Source organism: Chinchilla lanigera, unplaced genomic scaffold (genome assembly GCF_000276665.1).
Source record: "Chinchilla lanigera isolate Chin_1 unplaced genomic scaffold, ChiLan1.0 scaffold00023, whole genome shotgun sequence".
In the NCBI taxonomy this organism is placed as follows: Eukaryota; Metazoa; Chordata; class Mammalia; order Rodentia; family Chinchillidae; genus Chinchilla; species Chinchilla lanigera.
This window is the reverse complement of record NW_004955424.1, coordinates 20,769,931-20,787,141: the sequence shown is the minus strand read 5'-3', so window position 1 is coordinate 20,787,141 and position 17,211 is coordinate 20,769,931. Positions and strand designations below refer to the sequence as shown.

General features: G+C 35.4%; 1 protein-coding gene across 12 annotated transcripts in view; it reads right to left on the bottom strand.

The window, feature by feature from the left end:
• The window catches only part of Wdpcp (WD repeat containing planar cell polarity effector), a 391,210-nt gene that overhangs the window by 327,660 nt on the left and 46,339 nt on the right, over positions 1-17,211 (bottom strand). For 10 of the 12 annotated variants that reach the window (XM_013514679.1, XM_013514684.1, XM_005385718.2 and 7 more), the window contains exon 2: positions 3,930-4,058. The exons of 1 other annotated variant lie outside the window; for it this stretch is intronic. The gene's annotated coding sequence lies outside the window, so the exon portion shown is untranslated. Of the gene's footprint in view, positions 1-3,929; positions 4,059-17,211 lie in introns of those variants that run through there. One more of the 12 variants, XM_013514686.1, reaches the window with a different exon arrangement.

The window sequence follows — 17,211 nt, the reverse complement described above, 5'->3', positions numbered from 1 at the left end:
TACACTATATTTTATATAATACATACATAGTACACATAACATATATGGGTTTTCAATAAGATATGCTTGATTAAGCTGAGTATACTTAGAATTATTTAGTATTTGGGCATTTTAAATTTACAATTACAAGGAAAATAAAGTTCTGTTAGGTAGTTATTAGGAATGAAAATACTTTGTGGTGCATTTTTAGTATATAAAGCAAAACTTCAAGATCTGTTCACAAACAGCTAATTTATAAGGAATTAATAAGGTAAATGGTATACAGTTACTACAGCATAAAGCACACTACTTAAAAGTAAATGGTGTAAAACCATATTAATACTCAAATTAGCTTGTTAATCTTCATGTCATAATGGACCCAGACAGCTTAACTACATTATAAGAAAAACGAGACAGTGAAAATGTACATGCTATATTTCCTCCCCTTTTAACAACAGAAGCTAGTTATAGACACTACTGATACATTTTTATTAATTAAGCAGAATCTCATCAATTTGGGAGGCCAGTCTGAATCAGGAAGAAAGCTAACAATTTTACAAATATCTGTAAGAAATTGATGAAACTTTCAGATGTTTGCTTGGAAATTCACTAGTATACTATGCTCTATATTAGAAATACATATAGCAATTTAAATTCTGGACATTACTGAAATCATTATAGAAGTTTCTAGTAAACTTCTGGATAACAAAAGAAATTTGAAAAGTATTTGAAGATATCTTTTATGGGGAAAGAAACACTCAGCTTTTGTAACATTAAAAGTGACTAAAATTATTCCCCATACTCTTTAGATGAGTCATAATCAAACATAGCTTTAGACATAGTACAAACTTCCTTGGCCCATCCTTCACCTTTACAGGGTGTCAATGCACTCATAACCATCAAGAAACCGGAGCTTTTTCAACCAAGGAGATACAGTGTGCCAAGACGTGAAATGGCAAAATGAAATATGCAGCAGCCCTGTGTAACATTACAGCAGCGTTGTGAGGAAGTTAGAGATGTTACAAACGTTAGTGGATTTGCAAAGCACAGGATTTTACCAGTTAGTTGTTGATAGTGATGATGATGATGATGATAGCAGCACCAGTTAAAACTTGTTCTAAGTATTTTATAGGTATTAACTCATATAATCCTCATAGCTACTCTTCCAAGTAGCTATCTCTATAATGAAGAAATTGAGGGACACAGGGACACTAGTCAGTAAGTAGTGGACTCAGGCTTTAAATCTACACAAACTAACTCCAGAGGCTGTGGTGGCAATCCAAGAAATCTGCTGTACTCGGATATACAGACATATGGGTGGGAGCACACATAGTAATTTTGAATAAAAATGTGGCATGTCCCAAGGATGACAGTAGATGTATGCGCTTGCTGGCAAGCAAGTGGTAGAAAAATGAAGGTGAAAAGGGTCAGAAGGAAAATGACTACAATAGTAGTGTATTTGGGGCTTGCCTTAGAAACATTCTTCTTGTTGGGACAAAATACCCAATACTTGCAATTTGAAAAGGAGGAGAGGTTTATGGCTCACAGTTTCAGTCCATGGTTGGCTGGCTCCAGGCAGAGAGGGTATGGTGAAAGGTCATGGTGGAGAAAGCTGATAAATCCCCTGATGAGTACAGCACCCTCCTGACCAATCACTTCCAAACACCGGACTCTGGGAGGACATTTTAGAACTAAACCATAAGGATCAATCTAAATTAGCTGTCCTCTTTGCATTAAAATGCCTTAAAAGACAAGAGATAAAGGACCCCTATCTACTTCCTCTGATATTGAATATTAAAACTTACCAAGCTTTAGACTGTATTAAAAAATAAAAATCATATTCCTCAATTTAGAGTTTATAAAGATACTAATAATTTACAGCAATTTGGGCAAAGGAGGGCTGAAGTTGAGCTGTTTACTGTTACATAAAAGGATTTCGTTGTATAAATTATATACAGATAAAATTTTATAGGTGAAACTACACGGGTTCTACCTTTACTTACATGTCACAAGAGGACAATATTTGAAATTCTACTTTTCAGTTTATTTTTTTTATTTTTTTTTTTTTGCGGTACCAGGGATTGAACTCATGACGTCGCACTTGCCAGGCAGGCGCTTATGCCACTGAGCTATATCCCCAGCCCCTACTTTTCAGCTTAAATCAACTGAATAATAAAGCATTTGTCAAAACACTGTCCTGATAACAGAAATGGAAAATGGAATATAGTTTTCTTTATAACCCACATTGGCTATTTCTAAGAGGCAGAAGTGCTTTTAACTTGAAAAACTCTTCAATACATTTGAAAGCCCTAAACTACTCAAAAATTATGATGTTTGGGGGAGAAGCAAAAGGAGCTCTGTGGAGACTTTCAAATGCCAAGAGCAAAGCTGTCTGTCCTCTGCATTTGGACACAGGAAATTCTGAGAATGGTAGTATAGAGTGTATCACATGGACCTGTCTTCCAGCTCAGCACTCAAGCAGTCCTGTCTAATTCTAATGGGAGCAAGAGGACTAAGAAAAATGTACACACTATTTCTGCAAATGCTCTGTTGTACAAACAACACTGTTCTGGCTTTCTGCTAAAAAGCACAGGACAAAGTTGAAAGAGAAATGTTCCCTTGCTTTATAAAGGACTTTTCTGAGGCCTCACAGAGAAATATGATGTAAGGGTGAAGAAGTGGTAGCAAGTGGTGGTACCCAGCAAAAAGCAAGCAGGATGGTAGCCTGCTGGGTTAATGTACTGTACTCAGTGAGAGTAGTAGCATTCAGACAAAACAAGATCCATGCCCAGCAAAAGTAGACAGGGCGGCCAAGGAGTGATTTGAATCACCTAGAGAAACGGCAGCAATAATCAGCCGAGGGAGCAGGTGTAGCTGTCAGTGGGTGAGGCAGATGAGAAGTAAATGGCCATGGTTCACTAGTAAATGACTGGCCTTATTTAGAAAATGCATCACAACTCCTGTGCACTCCCCAAAACAAGCGTGCTTAAAGAGATTGCTTTGCAAGGGATCATGCATTAACAAGGGGATAAAAAGGACACCCATATGTGGGTTATTCATCCTTCTTTTTTCCTGAACTTCAAGTATCTCCAGGAAAACGATGCAAAATTAAAGAAAATCACTAAGGTAAATAAAATAAATTTGTGAAAATTTATAATAACAAGACACACGTAGGATAGGAGGGGATCAAATCAATATCCTTCAAGACGTCTTGCCATATTCATACACTGTGCAGGTTTTAAAAACACTTTCAGTTTTAGTGTATGTGCTACCGAAGCAAGCACTAAAACACTTTCAAATGTCTGTCTTACTCAAGAATGCCACCAGTTAAAAAGAATGCAGGTAATTTCCTTGTTTGAAAAATCTGCCTGGAGGAAGTAGTCAAGACTGAGCTTGTATTATTCAAATATTGTATTCATGCATAAACAGTTATTTTGAAGTAGAGAAGAAAAGGATTTCAGAAGAATGCTAGATTCTACATTTTGGGAAGGAGAGATGGGCGAGGATTTAAAAGATACTGAAACAGTTAAGGGGTACCTACCAAAAAAGCTGAGAAATGCTACCTCCTTCAGTGCCCTTGTACATTTCTCCGGAGGATAAAACCCAATCCACATGACACAGAACTGGAACAATAGTAGCCATACAGGGGAAAAGGGAATAAAAGAATGTATTCCTTTAAAAATACAGCAAAATCAGCCCAATGTGGTAGCACATGCCTCTCATCCCAGCACTTGGGAGGCTGAAGCAGGAGGAATACTGCTCAGTTCGAAGCTAGCCTGGACTACAAAGGCCAGCCCGAACTGTATAGTGAAACTCTGTCTCAAAAAGACAAAAAAAAAAAAAACACAAACAAACAAAACCCAGCAAATTATCTTACTACTGAACAGGAAAAGGAATTACCCAAATGAAAAGGATAGCAAAATAAAAAACCTGAATAAACAATCATTTACCAATAATTTAACTTTTCATCTGTTGGTAAGTATCTTTCTTTTACCAGCTTCTGTTTGTTTCTGTTATGTAAGGTCATTGGTGTCAATTTCCGATGTGTCAGAAGGTCATTCTGAATCCAAACTGTCAGGCTGCATCAAAGATAAACAGCATTAATTAAATTAAACTTGACCTAAACTTAGGATAACTATTCTCTGGAATAGGGAGAATCTATGATAGCACAAAGTTTGAGGACATAAAAATAGAGATAAAAATACCTAGTAAACTCCTTTTTACTTTTTACTTATATCTTCAAAGTTTCAACATTTAAGGTCTTGCCTGCAATTTAGGCTACATTAGAATTATTGCTATCTTCCTTAACAATTATCATTACCATATAAACTAAATTTGGAGAAAGTAATACATAAAATAGGAATAGTTTCACTAATATAGTGCTGACAATCTTCTTTTGAATAATAAAACCTGTGTTTTAGAAGTACAGCTCACTGAATAATTGCAAAATACAAGTGTCTTCTGCCAGGGTACTTAGGTATGCAAGTCCCTGATTTCTAAAGCCAGTTATTTTGACTGCTATGAGGACAGGCAGCTTGAGGGCAAATAAAAGCCCAGTGTAAAACATGATAGCAAAGAAAGAATTAGGCAAGAAAAGACGCTGCTGTAGTTATAACAAAGATAAATGATACCATGGCGCCAACAAGACATTTAAAATGGATGTGTATTAGCAAAATAATGCAAACAGCCTGAGGGAATCTCTCTTGGCCATAAGCTTAGAACATATATTTGCTATTTATTATGAATAAATTTTCTGAGGACTATCTGTTCACTAATTGAAAATGTACAAAAATAAAGACAACTAAATAGCATGAATTTAGATAAACTACTCATTAAATGTATTAGATGTTATAGTTGCCCTTAGATAATCTTCAAATTACATTAAAATTTAGTGTACTGTCCCATAATCACTTCTCCAATGTTATCAACAGTATTAGTATCTGTTAAGTATATCCACGAACATATTTAATCAAAAGGATAAAAGATATTTAATCAAAAGAAAAAAGATATTTTAAAATTATTCAACATCAAACCACACAAGTGTAATGATAAAGTTTATGTAAAAGAGCAAGGGAATCTCAAAATAAGGAGATCTCAAGCTTGGACTACATCTGTTGTACCAAAACTCAAATACTATGAAGACTGGCTCATTTGTGATCACAGAGCTTTATAATATCTAAATATAATTAAATAACACAAAAACCTTGAGCATCTTAGGTGTGGACATTTTACCACGAGGTTACACAGCTTTACAAAACAGAGTCTCAGCCAGGCATGGTGGCACACACCTGTAATCCCAGCACTCAGGAGACTGAGGCAGGAGGATCCCCATGTGTTCAAGGCCAGCCTGGGCAATGTAGTGAGTTCAAAGTCCGCTTGAACTACATAGTGAGACCTTGTCTCAAAAAACAAAAACAAAAACCAGGATCCCTACTATAAATTATCTTATAATCCAGAACTGCAGATAAAATAATCACAAAAACAGCAATATGAAATTTTGTGCAAATCTAGTAACATAAGGTGCCACAGGTACTCATTAGATGTTCTAATTTAATAAATAAATGGTCTTATAAAGTAGACAGCATTTGAGGAAGATAGATAGAAAGCAGAGAACTATATACAAAGCATTAATTAGAGAGATGGAAGGCACATTTGAGGAATAAGACATAATCTGCTTTAGTGCACAAGTAGGTGGAAGAAATTAGCGCTATACCAAGGATGTTACTAAATGTCAAACTTGGGAATGAGACATCTTTATTTGCAAGACTTATAATGAGGAATAATGAAAAGTTTCTGATCAGGAAAGGTATTTTACAAAAATAACAGTCCAGGACTGTTGGAAGATTCACTGGTAAGTGACATATTGGAGAAGTGAAGGAAGATCTGATACAATACAATGATCTGCTAGGGAGACAGTACAGTAACAGAGAACACTAATACTCAGTAACGAGATCTCGAATTGGGAATGGTGGCACTTGGCATATAAACAAAGAGATGTAAATGATCTTTTGAAGAAAAGCACCACAGCACATAGGCACAGAAGAATATGGAAGCAAGGGAAAAAGGAAGCTCCGGATGACCACCAAGGGATGGGGATCTAGTTACCGTACAGATTATGAGCCGTGCCTTGAACATGGCTCACTGAGCAGGGCTGCTTCCGTCACCCTGTGACTAGCAAAGGGTTCCAATGCAGCCCATCTATTCACAACAGCTGGCTCAACTATTCAACTTACCTACCTCAATTTTCCTAGCCACTGACGTCATTATGTATGAGGTTTCCTGTAATCCTGCTGCCTTGCTCTCAGCTGGGAACTCAGTCTTGTCCTCTTGCTAACTTACTCCAGCAAGAACCCACAAGTACAATTCTTCTTGGCCACACTGACTCCCAGGAACCCCTTACCTAGACTTGTTTTCAACTGATTTATACTGGTTCCAAGCATAGGACTTGGACTGAAACATACATGGAAAGAGGTTAGTCTGGAAGAGAAACAAATTCTGTTAATGTTAGTAAGTGGAATTTTAGGTACAGTGGGAGTCAGAGAAAAATGAGTCACCTGGGTATACATGTCTGGCTGCTAGCTAAAAATACGTAAGAGGAAATTTGACTATGTAAAAAGTATTTTTGAGTTTTCCAAATAGGAAAGTTCAAGCCCCTGAATAAATCCTAGGAGAAAATAGTCAAGGACAGATGTTTTGGTAATGTCCTGATAAGGAGACAATAGAAAATTCAGACAGGAGATTGAACAGTGCACCATCTTCCCCTCCGGAGCCATGAAGTGATGCTCAAAGTAAGGACCAGAGCTCCCCCAAAGTGAACCAGAGCCATTCCTAGCAACAATAAGGTCCCAAGTTCCCTCGACAGTGAGAACAGTCAAGTTCATCAGGAAAGCCACCATGACAAGCTTGTCCAGGAGAAGCAACAGCCCCCTCAGAGCTTCTCTTCTTCCCCAGTTCTGCCTCTTAATGCTGCCGGCAACAATCCTCAGGAGGCCCCTCACACACAGCGCCATGCTGGGTGTTACAAGTTGACCACCAGTTGTCAATTCATCACATGTATAAGGGTGTTGTAAGGTTTAATTAATGTTGTATAATGCTTTGAACATGAAAAAGATTAAGCATTACTAGTGAGCACTGCATAACTGCCTATAATGTGAAAATTTCACGCTTTAATTTTCTTCAAAACAGCAATTACTAAATAAATAGTTTAATTCCCCTAGTAACATTTACCTGCTAGTATTAGCAATTTATTATTTAAAATGAATCTACATTTTTCTATACTGTGTTACAACATATAAAGTTCTAGATCACTTGCAGAATCTAGAACACCTTCTTAACCTAAATGTTAAATGTAAATATTTAGGACATATTTCCTTGATAATAAGTATCCAGTACAGGTATTTAATAAATCTAAATGTTAAATGTAATAAATCTAAATGTTAAATGTAAATATTTAGGACATATTTCCTTGATAATGAGTATCCAGTAGAAGTATTTACTAAATCTAGAAGCTAATAATTTCAGTTAGATTTTTGTGGGGGGTTTTGTGTTTTGTTTTTACTTTTGTTGTTGTTTTTTGTCTTTTTGAGACAGGGTTTCACTATGCAGTTCAGGCTGGCCTTGAACTCACTTTGTAGCGTAGGCTGGGCTTGAACTTGCAGTGATCCTCCTGCCTCAGCTTCCTGGTACTGGAATTACAGATGTGCGCCACCACACCTGGCTTGATTAAGTTTTGATACAACATAAAACACGAAGCAATTGAATGGTACAAGTAAAATACAAAAAGTATAAAGTACTGTGTCAAAAATACTATCATGTTCTTATTCTGAAACCAGCTTTAGAACCTAAAAGTGTACAAAGAAAGGAAAAAAAAAAAAAGACTTCCAAATACATTAGACACTCTACCTGGTCTCTTGTTTTCCAGATATTAAAATTACAATAGTAATATATCCTTGCTGTTTGTTTAAATGCAAGCAATATGGAAGTATCTGATGTAAAAGGGAAGTGTTCCCTCCCATCTTCCCACTGACTCTGATGGGCACCACTGCAGAGTTTGTGATGCGTCCTTTCAGACTTCTTCACTGTACCTCCAGCATACCCACACTCATGGTGACCTGTTTTGTGTCTTCAAAGATAGCATTTTACTATATATACCCCTTGCTTTTTTTCACTAAATGACGCATGGCTACTCTCTTTGTCAGCATATACAGATCTACCTCACAGTTGAAATGTCCCATTGTTTAGTAATCACAATTGGCTTAATCATTCTCCTAACCTATATCTAATTTTTGCCTTGGAAAAGTGCTACCTTATTAATTTCCTATCACCTTGTTTTGAAATTCTGTATCTTATAAAAAAAAATTTTATTCTCTTTAAAATAAAAATTAAAAAGTGTTACCATGAAAATATGCCTAAATGCTTTACATTGTGACTGCTTATGAAGTGACTGTACCAATTTCAATTGCCACGAATAACATGATTGCTTGTCTGCCTATATCCATAACAGCTCTCAGCATTATCGGTTTTATATTGTTGCCAATCTGGTAAGCGAAAAATGGATTGTTATAATTTTAACTTTCATTTTTAATTCATTAATAAGATCAAACACCTTTTCATGTATTTTAAATAATTTTGTTTCCTCTATAAATTCCCTATTCTTATCTTGTGCCCATATTTCTATTAAGTCCTTTATCCCTTTGTATATTAAGGAATTTAATCCTTTGTAATATACTTTGGACATATTTAGTCTTTTAAAAACCTTTTAAATCAACCTTATATGTGAATAAAATAAGAGAATGTGGAATCCACTTTTTCTGTTAAGTTGGTCATAACAGAAAGCTCTTTAAACGCACTTCAGCTAATGCTGTGCAAAGTGCCAAAGAAATCAAGTCCCCTCCCTACCCCAGCCAGGGGCTAGTTCTTCAGATGGCTGACAATTGGTCAGCAGACACTTCTAGGTAAAACAAAAGGTGACAGCTTTCTATGTTTCAAGAGAACTTAGGCTGGATTCTTACCAAAAGAGGTTAGAAGAAATTATCTGCCTAGAAAGAAAAGTAGGAATCCCTTCATTTTCATAAAATAAATTGTGGCAAAAAAATCTTTATAATTCTCCTGTTAATACTTAAATTTGGAAGATATTTCTCTAGGGAATTGTTCAAACTGTTTAATTCACTTAGTTAAACAGATCTTGTCAATTTAACATTTTCCGTACTATAAGCAGTTTTGACATTTAGACAATTTATCAATGGCTTCTTCACTGTAGCCTGCTTTTTTCTCTTCTTTCTACTCATTACAGTGAAACAAATTAAATTTCACTAATATTTAAAGATCAGTGCTGACCTTTGCATAGCCATTTTATGGGTGTCTATTAATACAAACATCTTGTTTGCTGACATGCATTTTAAATATTTCGCTACACACAGTATTCCGTTATTCCCAAGAGTCATGCCTAGCTGAAGTGCATTTTTCCATGACCTTGCAAAATTATTGCTGTAGTTTATATTAGGCAGTTTAAGGAAGAAAAGTATGCTTGCATAAGCCAATAATAATAAGAACAATAACAATAATCTTTTCTCACCACAACCCCAACACAGGTACCCATCTTTCTGAACTTCAAAAATACGAGCTTAATTCTTTTAGACTGCACCTCAATCACAAGAATAAAAAGACAAGGAAAATAGAAATGTTGGCAATGTGATAATGATAATTAATTCTAGATTATAACTCTATAAATATAATTTTATGCTACACTTGAATAGATAGAAAAAAACATGACTTTGAAGAGAAAATAAATTGAATTTCAGGAATAATTCCTATATAGCTCAGTTAAAGACAAGAGAACACTGAAATGCTCTTATCTAAACCAATGCTTAAATATTGAAATAATTTGTCAATTTAGAGTTACTGTTTTAAAAAGTACATAAATCAAAGGCTGTTGTGAACTGAGTGAAAATGGAAAAAAGATAGAAAGCCTTTCTCTACAAATAGGAGAGACAGTGAAAAATACTGACGTGCCCTGCAGCAATACCACCTCAACCTTGTCAGGTTTCACTTGTCAGCACTTCGATGACAGATTGTAACCCCCTCCTCTAAAAAACAAACCCTAGTAACTGTTGAAAGAAATGCTTCTTATAAAAAGTGGAGTATCTCATGCAATTTGATAGTTGTATACTTAGAAATCTTTTTTTTCCAAAAACAAAAAAAAAGGACTTGAACCCCCATCCTCCATGGCTTCTATAAAAACTTGGATGCTGCAGAACCTTAACGGGGAAGTGAGGGTGGATAGCATTTTAAATAGCTATTAAATGCATTTTATACTCATTATTTCATTACATAGTCTCAGGAGGCCTCTGAAATTATGCATTAAATTGTGTGTGTGTGTGTGTGTGTGTGTGTGTGTGTGTGTGTGTGTGTGTTATACTGTCAGTCTACATACATAAAAGCAGTTTTCTAGGCAGAGAAAGGCAGTTTCTTCAATGTCCTTGTGTCTGCTCTCCCTCCAAATCAATGATTAGGCTCTAAATCCCTTACTCTACAATTATGGAAACTGAGGACTGAGATAAGCTAATTGTACAAATTCAACCAGCTTGTGAAAGGAACAGTGGGACTGGGATTCCTGTTCACAGACCATCTTTGTGGTACACCTTCCACTCTACTACTTCCCTCCACCTAAATGCAGCACAGCACAGAGCATTTGATACCCAAGATCAGTGACCTGTATAATGAAGTCATGACAAAAAGATAGTATTTTTTTTCCAACCAACTTTTACTTTATTTTGCTTAGAAAGCTCTTGGGAAAAATTAGTTGAATGTCTATTTGAGCACAATATTTAGTACATCATGAGTTTGTAAGTAAACTGATGTACCTAAAATGTTTTGATTAAAATTGGTGCTTCTTAGGCACTAAATAATCTTCCTACTATTTGCATACCAAATTTTATTCACAATAATATAAAAAATGAGCTCCAATGTGAATTATTAATATTTTATGGTTGATTGGTAATTCAAATAATATCTTCTTTTAAGCTGTTATACCAGAGAAGCTTTTCTATTTCGACTACCTTTTTATTTGGTAGTGGCTGTGACTGAGTTCTCAGTCCCTCAGTCTCTGAGTCTCTCAGTCTCAAAAAAGTTCTTAATGAAATGTTAACAAGCCCTAATTGCTCACAGTTTATAAGAATTCTCTAGTGATTGGATCTCCTGTCACACTCTTTATTCCCTGATTGGTTGTTTTCACCCTTACTGATGACTTGTCATAGTGCTTTTGTTTAAATAAAAAAATTTTGTATTTTCTTTCAATAGTTGAATAGAAAGTCAAAAGATAACTTGGAAAAGAACAGTTTTCTTTTTAACTGATATGAAGGCTTGTAAATAACCACTAATGTTCCCTGAGAAGCAATCAATTTTGCTTTATATATTTATCAAAGGCATACAACATCACAGCTTAAAATGCTAACAATTTCCTAGTACAGTAGGAAATCATTATCTTATATTTAAAAGTCAGTAGATAAAACAAGGAAGACCCTAGATTATAATATTTCAACCTAAAGCCCAAATAACAGACTAATAAAAAATACTTCTACACTTTTAAAATCATACTCTGTATTGTTCTGGAGAAGTAAATGGGAAAATATATTTGAAATTTTGTGGCTAATGTCTGTTAAATAAATGTCAGTTTCCCTTTTGTGAGTATTAAATATTCATAAAATAATGAGTCTAACTTAAATAGTTCTTTGGGAAAAAATCTATTTCAGTACTTATTATCCACTAGATATCATTTCATCATCTAATTATTTTTTGTTTGGTTCAACCTACATTTACATTAGCATTTACTAAGTGCTGAACATGTAGTGCTAGGCCTTCAGGATATAAGGAAAAAAACTCAAACCTATCTTTGAGGAAGTCATAACAATGAGAAAAAACAATGAACAAAATTACATCAGAGTATGGCAAATAAAATAAAACCATGTGCAGGACAAAAAGTACAGTTATTCCTAGCATCTCACACAATCTCAATCAAAACAAAAATAGAAATAATATATGCATTTTCAGAACCCTCAGTATCCTCAAAGAAATTAACCATGTAATGCTCAAAATCTATCTACTATATTTCTCTAATTCTGGTCACTGTTGTGGTTTCTGAAATTTTTGTATCTTATAATCAATGTGTTACATTTAATATAGTGTTACTTTTATCATCAGAACTTGCTACTAAATCAACAGTAACATAATCAAGGGTAAATTAGAATCAATGAAAGATAATGTATGTCAATCCTTTATTTTGTTTGAAAAAAAGATGAGCTCCAGGTGACTTGGCAACATACACAAAGTCCTCTCAAAGTCCTGCACAGAAGACCTTTCAATATAGACAGGAAACTGTGTACATGCAGTCACTTTCACTCCTTGCCAAACTCACATTAAAGTGAAAATAACACAATAAATTCTAAAAGTCAAAAGGCAATGGAGGCAGGTGTGGTGGTGCACACCTGTAATCCCAGCACTCAGGAGGATGAGGCAGGAGGATCACTGAGAGTTTGAGGCCAGCCTGGGCTACAAAGTGAGTTCAAGACCAGCCTGTACTGCTTAGTGTGACCCTGTGTCAAAAAGACCAAAAAAAAAGGCAATGGAATTAGAGGCAAGATAATAACAAAATAGACGATACCAAGTTCTGTAGGGTAAAAGGCAAATGGGCAAAGAATAACTGACAACAGATTTGCCAAAGCAGAAAGCCAAGTATCTATGGCAGAACCCAGAAGTGAGACTCAAAAAGCACATGTAGTGGAACCCCAGAAAAGCTCAGAAACTGGAAGAACCAAGTACTTCTGAAGGAATGGCTATACTTAGAACTGACTTGTTGAAAGTCTATATAAATAGGAATACTTAAGACTTCCAGGTTCCCTTCCCTGCCAGCACTGCTGGGTGAGAGTCTCTGCCCAATGTAGAAGAAAAGTAGAAATGGACTCTTGTAAGAGGTTATATCAGAGCAACTTCTTTTTTCTTTGTTTTTTTTTTTGTTTGTTTTTTGTTTTTTTGGTGCCAGGAATCAAACTCAAGACCTTGCCGCTCAGCTCTATCCCCGGTCTTAGAACAACTTATTAAGTAACAAAAATTACTAAGACTAGCACAGCTATTCTGAAAAGGGAGAGGAAAAACTAGGAATAAAAATATGAGGACCAAAACCAAAAAAAATTCCAAAGACTCAGAGGATTCTGTTAAGCCTGCCAAAAGGGAAAAAATACACACACACACACACACACACACACACACACACACAAAGAGAAAAAGAAAGAGAGAAGAAATGTGTAGAATCAGTCAGACTGACTCAGACATCTGACTAACAAAGAGAAAACCAATAATGGAGGGGAAGAATTTATACAAGAAAAACTTCCTAGAACTTCTGTACATTACCTTCTAGGTTGAAAGAAATCACAAAGGACCCAGTGTAATTAATTACAAAAGTCTCATCAATATAAAAAAGCATATCATTATAATATCTCAAAACACTGAAAATAAATGAAATATGAAAAAGTTTCCAGTCAGGGAAAAATTATATAATAAGTATCAAGGTTTCAAGCTTCACAACAGCAACCCTGGAAGTTAGAAGACAAAGTTAGAAGACACTTTGTTTTTTAAGGAAAATTATGTTTTACCTATAATTCTATACCTAGCCAAACTATCACATTACAAGGTTAGAAGCAGATACTACTAAAAAAAAAAAGTCCGAAAATAATTATTATGAATTTTTTTTGAGGAAATTACTGAAAATGTGTCCCATCAGAGTGGAACAAACCAAGGAAGACAATGATATAAGGTGTAGTAAATAAGGGATCCAATACAAGAACAAAAAAAAAAAGATTTTCCAGAATAATGATGAAAGGAAATCCTATAAGGATATGTCTCATGCAGATAACAGTTAAGTTCAGACTTAAGCAGAAGGACAGAGAACCCCAAGAAAAAATAAAACTGACAAAGTAAAAGATAACCTGATATATTTGAACTTAAGGATTTATACTTTTGCTGGGGGAAAGGGGAAATGAATAATAGGTCTACAAAAATATGCAAATAAAATGAGTAAGGCAATTATTACCTACAGACAAAACAAGCTGTAAAGAAAAAAATGTAACCATAGACCGCTACATGATTATATAAACTTTGCTTTTAAATATTTACATAATTAGAATCATGTAAACATGCAGTATTGATCAACTAACATTTGTGGTGTAATGACGTTGAAAGGAAAAAAGGAACTGTGCAGCAGAGGAGATGAATGCTGAGGTAGAGGCTGTAAGGTTTCAGATCACAGTACCCCAAAGTATGGTTTGGCATGCTGAATTCTTTCAACTAAAGGAAATTGAATGAATTACAGAGCAAGGCCTCTCTTGCCTTCTCCTGACTCCTCTCACCTCTTGCATTCCTCTGAAGACAAAGACCAAAATTCCTCTTCCTAAAGGCAAGTGACAGAAAGTAGAACTTCCCTCAAAGCAAGCTGTAAAACTTAAAAGGCCACTCTCTCCTTTTTCCCTTTAAGATCCTCATTCCAGAGAGGTTCTGTTCCACACTCAGGAAAAAATGCTACACAGAGAGCCAGGAACACGGAACACACAGGCCTTCCTGAGATGCTGTTCCTCGGTCTATTACTATTAAGCTATGCCTTTTTGCCTGATCATAATTCTACATGGCTGGCCATTCTTCATTGAACTTAAGCATAAAAACATCTTTTCTTGAGTCTTTGAGTCATTTTTGAAGGTTCCTGTGTCACATAAAACTTTGTATAAACTTGTTATATGTTTCTCTTCTTAAACTGTCCTTTGTTATAAGAGCACTGGCTGTGACCCTTATAATGAGTAAGGTAGGTATCACATTTTTCCAGCCCTACATACAGGGTTAGGTTCTCTTTCAAGGTAAGAAGTTAATAGGTTAAAAAACGGAAATAGTCAAATATAGAAATTAGCATATGTTGTTTACAAATTGGAGGTAAACACAAATATGGGGTAAATACCAAAAGAAATAACTGAAGAATTGAAAACTGGTTTCCTCTAGAGAGTGCTGGGGAAAATGAATGCACTTGTTAGTTATGAACCTTGTAAAAACTGACTTTTACGCTATGTACATGAGTTATGTGACTTCAAAGAAAAAGCTGCCCTGCTCCAACTAAGATTAATCATTTGCAAATGTAATTAACAGTGAACACTGAGTAAATGCCTCATCCCAACTATTTTGCTCTTCCTGTGATAATGCCTTTAAAGACTTGGTGGGCATTATTCTCTTTCAAATTGATGGCAGGTTTACCCTCACAGGCTGCACCTTTGATAAAGTTAGTCATATTTTCTTGACAGGTACTTTCCAGCACAAAATATTTTCTATAAGAAGTACAACCAAGTTTTTTCTGAGATAATTCAGCAATTTGGCTTTGCACCAACCCACGATGTCACATGGCATTTAAAAATAGGTGCCAAAGTGTTCAGCTGCCTACAGTTAATATTATTCTTTAGAATCATCTGTTAGTGGACAACAAACACCCAATTACAGAAGTGAGAATTAAAAAGAAAACTAGCTACAGGGAGTCTCAAGAAGGAGGGAAGGTTTATTTTTAAAATGGAAGAAATCATGATCAACTATTTTTATTCCTGCACTGTATATGCAACCTCTCTTCCCATCTCTTCCTTTCAAAAGGAATTAGGTCCAGGTATGCAAAGAGCACAGTATCAGTAACTGATTCTGGAGCCAACTTCAGCTGCACCTGTGTGTATATAAACAGTTCAGTTTCGGATTTGTCAAAGATGGAGCCAGCCAATGAGGAATGCTTAGATATTCAAACTAGGGTTTGCTTTCTTTCTTTTTTTTTTTTATTAATTAATACAATTTGTGTTTATTTTCTAGTGAAAAAAAAATAGATGACATACATTTTAACTGCAATTTAAAAATTACAGCTAAGTATATGACTATATAATAAATTTGGCACAAATACTGGTTAACTATACATCTTTTGATGAACATTGTATTTACAATTCTATAAAGTATACAATTTTTAAAAATTATTTATATGTGATTTAGTTATCTAATTTATACATAAAGAATCTAATGTGTAAGTTGATATTTGGGCATGATTTAGTTTAAGTATAAATTTTATAATGTGACTTTGTTGCAAATAATTTAATATGTAAACACTCAAAAGTACTCTCCATTAAAGACACTCAATAAAAAGTTTAATGCTGTTATAGAGAAATGGAAAAATCATGGAAACTATACTATGTTGGGCAGTATTAACCTCCTACTTCTAATTTAAATCACTGATTATGCTGATAAGCAAAAAAGTTCAATTTGCCTTTAAAAATTGCATTTACCTGTTTCTTACCCTCAGTAAATTTGAATAATCTTCAAATTTATTTTATGTTCTCTTCTTGGCTAATTATAGAGCACTTACTGTGTGCTAAATGCTTTGTATGTGTTTTCCTACTTAGATTTTACAACCATATGAAGTCATTATTCCTTATTTTTTAAAGTGAAAAAGTGATGGGGTTATACTTCTAACACAAATCTAATTTCAAAGCCAATCATTTTGATACTACATGCTTCTTTCATTACAGGGTATTTAAATCAACTTTTGTTAAAAAGTTTTCATGGCTGTTCCCCAAATCAGCTAACAGCCTTCTTAAAGCAGTGAGCCTACTCAGGCAGATAACTGTCACCCCAGGGCAAGAGAGGAGGCAGCCAACAACTGCGTTATAAAGACACTAAAACTGCCTGTGGGGAGCCCATGTGAAGAAGAGAAGGTGCTGGCAGGCACACGCTTGTCCCCCATAGAGTGCCCCTTGGACATAACTTCCCAGCTCCAAAGCTGTCTTAGGAAGGATGCAACCTCGGATGAGATCCTGAGCCAGAACAGCTCTGTGAGCCATTCTCACGTTTTTGATGCACAGAAATGATGAAGATTAAATAAACATTTGCTTTAAAAAATCTAATATTCTTTCGCTAAATTAAATAAATAACTGTTATGGCTTGTATCTAGATGTCCCCCCACAAAGCCTCATATTGCCATAGGGAGGGCTTCTGGAGCTGGTTGGATCTAGGGTGTGTGGTAGTGGGATTAAGGGTGTGTGTACTAAATTAGTCCACAGACTGGAATCAGTAATATCTCTGGGTGGCACCACCCCAAAGGCTGATGCGCCTCCCATGTCACAGCGTGCCTTGGAGCCAGCCAACTATGGACTGAAACATCTACAAACTGGGGGCTGA